We start from the raw sequence: 6,152 nt of genomic DNA on the forward strand, positions 1-6,152 counted from the left end.
GTGTCAGACCTGTTTCCTGTCCAGCCCCGGCTCCACCCCTTGGCTGCTCCACTCCAGCCCTATGCCCTGCCTGCCTTGAACCCCTGGCTCTGACCCTTGGCTGGCCTCCCGACCGCACCTCCGCTTCTGCCCTCCAGCTCTGCTTTGACCACTAGGCCAGACGCTTTGACCAGGAGGTTGCACCACCTACACCTTGGTGTGGGACACCCAGCCCCAGAAGTGGGGAGTGGGGTCTGGGTAAGGGAAGCCTCCCTAAGTGTTAGCTGAGACAGAGGTGTGTGAACGGTTGGGTGGGTTAGATCCCTTTGCTTCTTAGGCTTTGCGCCCCTCCGTTGAGATGAATGGAGCTGGCGTTTGGAAAAGGCTGGTGTCTGTCCCTGTATTCACACACTGGCCTCAGCTCCCGGTGGTGAGCATGGCAGGGCCAGGCCCAGGCCCAGCTGCAGGAGGAATCACCGCTGGGACTATAGCTATTTCCCTGGTCTGTGACTGGGCGCATGGGGAGATTCCTCCTCATGGGGGTGAAGGCTGGAGGCCTAAATCTTGGGAACAGAGACATAGAGGAGGCCCAGGTGCAGCTGGCACTGAGCTGTGACGCCATCCCGGGTGGTGACGCCTTCGTGTCCGTCTGCAGGGAGAAGAGCCGTGAAGACCGTCCTGTCCTAGCTGAGAATCATGAACTTCAGAAACCGGAAGCTCAGGCTGAGGGATCTCCTGGAAATCAGTCCAGACAGCGTGAAGGACTCGACTCCTTACACCTGGGGAGACTTGCCTAGGCACTTCCTGCGAAAGCTCATGTAAGAAACACCCAAAATAGGGAAATCTATTTTTTCCACCTGCTTTTGAAAAGGAAAACCAGTGGAAATTGCAACTGAAGGCTGGAGGGGCCGGCTTGGAGCACAGGAACCAGAGCCGGGTTATTTATTGACTGATGTTGATGGGGTCAGGGTTGGATTCTGATCTCAGTGATCCCACTGTAAACCAATTTCTATGTCCTCCTGAAATCTAGCTACATGTTGTACGTTCTATCTATCTATTTCCTTGCATACAGAGCTTCCCAATGCTCTGGGCTGGAACGGACTCTTGCCCGGGATGGGGGGTGATGGTTCTTTCCCACTACATGCGCCCTGCAGCAGGGGCTCCGGATCTAAACGCCCTGCCCCACCCTCCCCCTCTTCCCCCTACTGTGGGGCGTTGTTTCCTGTCACATTCTGAGCCGCCTTCAGTCCAAACCAGGCCCCTCCCTTCCTGGCCACATCTTCCTGAAACTTAAGACTGTAACTCATTTGTATGTGTCTATATTTACCTGCTTTAACTGTGTAGCTAACTCTTATTTAATTAGAGATAAATAGATAATTTGAGATAGTTCATTACAGGATTGGTTTGAAATACAAACAGTACAGAGCCAACATTCATAACTTCAACTACAAAAATGATACACATATACAGATAGCATAATTATAACCAGCCAATCATAACCTTCCCATAGAGACCTCACATGACAACCTTTGTACAATATTTGCTGCAAATATATGACAGTGGTTGCAACAGTGATCTATATGGTTACAGATTCTGTCAATAACGTCCCAGTGACCAGTTAGATCGGAGTACCCGAGGGGACTGTCTGGGACTCCATGTTAAGGCTGTTACAGTGGCTGAGGAGCTTACACTTAGGCTATGTCTTCACTACCCGCCGATCCGGCGGGTAGCAATCGGTCTATCGGGGATCGACTTACCGCGTCTAGTGAAGACGCGGTAAAATCGATCCCTGATCGCTCTGCCGTCGACTCCGGAAATCCACCTCGGCAAGAGGCGGCAGCGGAGTCGGCGGCAGCACGGCAGCGGTCGACTTTCCCGCGTCCTCACCGCCAGGTAAGCCGACCTAAAATACGCAACTTCAGCTACGGTATTCACGTAGCTGAAGTTGCGTATCTTAGGTCGGACCCCCGCTGTAGTGTAGACCTAGCCTTAGCACTTGATTGGTAAAATCTAAGTATAGGACTCACAGTCAAATGGATGACTAGTGAACCGCCCCCCCCCCCCTTTGGGGAGGCTAGCCTGCTTCCTCCCACTCCTTCTGCCCGAGGCCCTGCCCTCCACCCGCTGGAGCCCCAAGAATAAACTGAAAAATGTTGGAAGGGGATTTGGGGTTTTCTAACGTCCCTCCTCCGTTTGTATCATTTTTCAAATCAGTGGGAAATGGGGGGGTGGGTGGGGGGGGACGACCAAAATTGTCCACTTCACACACTTGTTCAGGTGGGAAGAAAATGTGAAAAAAACCCAATTGCAAAATATGAGAATCAATTACCCCCCCACACCCCCGTTTTTGAAAATGAAAACCAAATGAAACTTGCAGCGGAGGGATGCAGGGGCCGGCTCAGAGCACAGGAGCCAGGGCAGGGTTATTTATCAACTGACATCAATGGGGTCAGGGCTGGATTCTGATCTCGGTGACTCCACTGCAAATCAATCAATCTCGGTGTCCTTTTGCAATCTACCTACCTGCTGTAAGTTCTGTCTATCTATTCCCATAAATCTAGCTATCTAGCTATCTGTCCCCATCCACCCCATCTATCTATCATCTATCTATCTATCTATAAGCAGGCAGAATGAGCTCTACTCTGACATCTGGTGGTGAGTTGTGGAAAAGAACTTCAGGGACTGATCTAGTTTGCATGGGCACACCCACCCTGCTTGCCCAAATGGTCACTTTGGCTGCTGTGGGACCCCCAGTCTCTTTGCTATTGGGGCAGGAGTACTAAAGTGTTGTTATCCTGGTTATGTGAATCAAGGACAGTAGAACTGTACTTGACATTTTATGACGGAGGAACTCGCCCTCAACCAAGTAGTACTCGCTAAGCAAGGGACATGGGTTCCAAAGCCCTGTGAATTGAGAGAGTCTGGGGATAGATGTGTGTCTGTGGGTCTCTTCTAGGGCATGAAACAGAATTTTGATCTCTCTCTATGGTATAATAGCAGAGTTAATTTTGATTCTGTTAGGAGTCTTGTTATGTACTGCAGAGCTGAGATTACTGATTCCTAGGTCTAAGGGTTGGTCCTACTTTGAGCTAGTGGTTCTGAGTGTGCCAGCACTGAGGCTCCCCTACTAACAGCTGAAATCACAGAGAGCTGTGTTAAGTGGAGGGGGAGTCTGAAGACATGTTGGCGAGTGGCTGGTGGAGAGGAGCGGCTAGCAGGACAGCTGGCGGAGAGGAGTGGCTGGCGGTGAACACTGCAGCAGAACCCCATGGAGAGGCGTGGCAATCAGCCGTGGACCTGAGCAGTGGAGCATGTAACGTGCCCCCATACCTCCATCCCCTTCCACTCAGGCTGGGAGGTAAACACTGCAGATGAACTTCTGAACTCTGGAACTGCACTGACCAAGGACAGAAACTGCGGGAGGGGTGACTGTTGGGTTGCTGGACTTAAGACCCTGAGGGGAAAAGGACACTTCCAAACTTACTTGGGGGTAGGTCTTTTGCTCATGGTTTGTGTTATGAATCCTGTCTGTGGTGTTTCCCCACACAGTGCCACATTATTTCCCTCCTTTATTAAAAGGCTTTTGCTACACTGAGACTCTGTGCTTGCGAGAGGGTTAGTATTGCCTCTTAGAGGCGCCCGGGGGGTGGTATGTAATTGTCCCAGGTCACTGGGTGGGGACTCGAGCCAGTTTTGCCTTGTGTTATTGAAACGGAACCCCTAGATCCTGAACCCAGCCCTTGTTCCTGCTAATGCTGAAGGGCAGAAGGGTTATCTATCTATCTATCTATCTATCTATCTATCTATCTATCTATCTATCTATCCCCATCTACCCCCCTCTATCTATCTCCACTCCATACATCTATCTATCTATCCCCATCCATCCCATCTATCTAATCTATCTATCTATCCCCATCCACCCCATCCACCCCATCTATCTATCTATCTATCTATCTATCTATCTATCTATCTATCTATCTATCTATCTATCTATCTATCTATCCCCATCTACCCCCCTCTATCTATCTCCACTCCATACATCTATCTATCTATCCCCATCCACCCCATCTATCTATCTAATCTATCTATCTATCCCCATCCACCCCATCTATCTATCTATCTATGTATCTATCCCCATCCTTTGCATACAGAGGTTCCCAGTGCTGAGGGCTGGGACAGAGTCTTGCACGGGGTGGGGTGTGATGGTTCTTCCCCACTATCTGTCACCCCACAGCAGGGGCTCCTGATCTGAATACCCTGCCCCTCATCCCCCTGCCCTGGGGCGTTGGTGCCTGTTGTATTTTTCTAAAACCAAATTAGCCCCACACCCATCTTCCCACCATCCTCCTGATCAGGACAAGGCCCCCCGCTCCGACCTGGACCACCAAACTTGGGCTGATGCCCGCCACAACACCCGCACCCACCACAGCCAGGACACTCCCTCCAATGTACAGGCCCAACCGCACGGCCTTCTCTTTAAAGCGCTGTCCGTAGGCCGTTAGGAACTTGGACGTCTTCCCGGCCAGCCCCTGCTCCAGCACCTTCAGGGCAGCCTGTTTCTGGGGGTCCTCGCCCCACAGCTGCCCCGGCAATGCTTCAGCAGCTCCCTGCGTTTCCCCTCCAGCCGTCTCTTCATCTCCTCAGGCTTCACCCTCAGGCAGCAGTTTATACTCTGGTGGCCACGGTCCTGCCCGAAGCGGGGAGAGATGGGCCATTAGGGATGGGTATTAGTGTTACCCAGCCACAGGGGGTGCCGCTGACTCATACACCCGCAGCCCCCTGCTATCCCAGCCCTGCTCCCCCGAGCTCTGCCGGTGCCCCTCACTCCCGACTCCCAGCCCCTCTGCGCTCACCAGCTCCTGCACAAATTGTTCAGATTCTCTCCTGGCGGCTTCTACTGCTTTGCTGTTTTTCTCCTTTCTCATCGCTGCAAATGCTTCAGCCATCTGTGGGGGGAGAGGGGACAGGGTGGGGGTTGGGATGGGACCATCTCTGAACTAGGAGCCCCCCTCACCACCTTCTCCCCCCATTCTTTCAGGACCCTGCTCCCCGCTTTCACCTCTCCACTGGCCCCCGACCCCCCACATTCCCTCAGAGCCAGGAGGCAGCCCCCCAATGACTCCACAGCTATGGCCACGTTACTGCCACCCTAGTAGAGAGGGCCAGTTCTCTGGTGCAGCTCCCTGAGGGTCCCTTTACTTCTTGGGAGCTGGGGGTCCCCGATCAGGACAGTTGGGGCAGCTGTTGTGGCAACAGAGAGCGCAGGAGAAGGGTCACACTGGGGCTGGGAGCACAGAGAGGAGACCAGAGCTGGAGGCTGCCGTCGAACCCAGCCACCGACATCGAGATCCTGGGCATGACGTGAGTGTGGAGGTAGAATAATGGGACCAGGGACTGGCTGTTTGTTCGGGGTTTGACCAGCACCTGGCACAATGGGGTTCTGGTCTAGGAAGGGGGGGTCTGAGGTGCTCTGGCAATAGAGACAATGAATAATAAGAATCAGGTGGGGGTGATGGGAGTGGGGGGTGGAACCAGCATTGGGTTGATGGGAAACGAGGACTCACCTGGATTGGGGGCAGACTGCAGGTCTCTCCGACCTCCTTCGCAACATGAACGAACATCTGCGATGCAGCGAGAGAGAGACAAGGAATTTTTTTTCCATCTTGAACAAAAGATCCCCCCACAGGTAACTCAAGGTGATCCATCAAGATTGTTGGTGCAAAATAAACCCGTGACATAAAGATCATTGAAACTAATTAAAACCCAAACAACGTTAAGTGAAAACTGATAATTGAAGAGAGAAAATTGATGAAATGAGAGAAAAACATAGTTTCAAATGCTGATAACTCAACACTAGTAATCACAGATTATTAGTTATTCTAATCACTAGTTATTATAAAAGCAATAACTAAACCCAGAAATGCCAATTGGTGATTCTAGAAAAGCAGTCATTGAAGACACAGAAAGCCAATCATGGAACTCAGCAAACCAATAACTGGAGTCAGAAAAGAAATAATCAAAGGCAGAAAACTAGTCATTGAAATCAGAAAACAAGTTACTGAAACCAGAAAAGCAGTGAAAGAAATCAATCAATGAACTAATCATTAATATCTGAAAACCAATGGTCAAAAACAGGAAACCACTAATCATAGTCATCAAAGCTAGAAAACCAG

At 51.2% G+C, this 6,152-nt stretch overlaps 1 pseudogene; it reads right to left on the bottom strand.

Moving 5' to 3' along the window:
• The window catches only part of LOC135877813 (uncharacterized), a 185,783-nt pseudogene extending 180,717 nt beyond the window's left edge, over positions 1–5,066 (bottom strand).
• Positions 5,067–6,152: the final 1,086 nt, after the last annotated feature.

Source organism: Emys orbicularis, chromosome 4, assembly GCF_028017835.1.
Source record: "Emys orbicularis isolate rEmyOrb1 chromosome 4, rEmyOrb1.hap1, whole genome shotgun sequence".
NCBI classification, from domain to species: Eukaryota; Metazoa; Chordata; order Testudines; family Emydidae; genus Emys; species Emys orbicularis.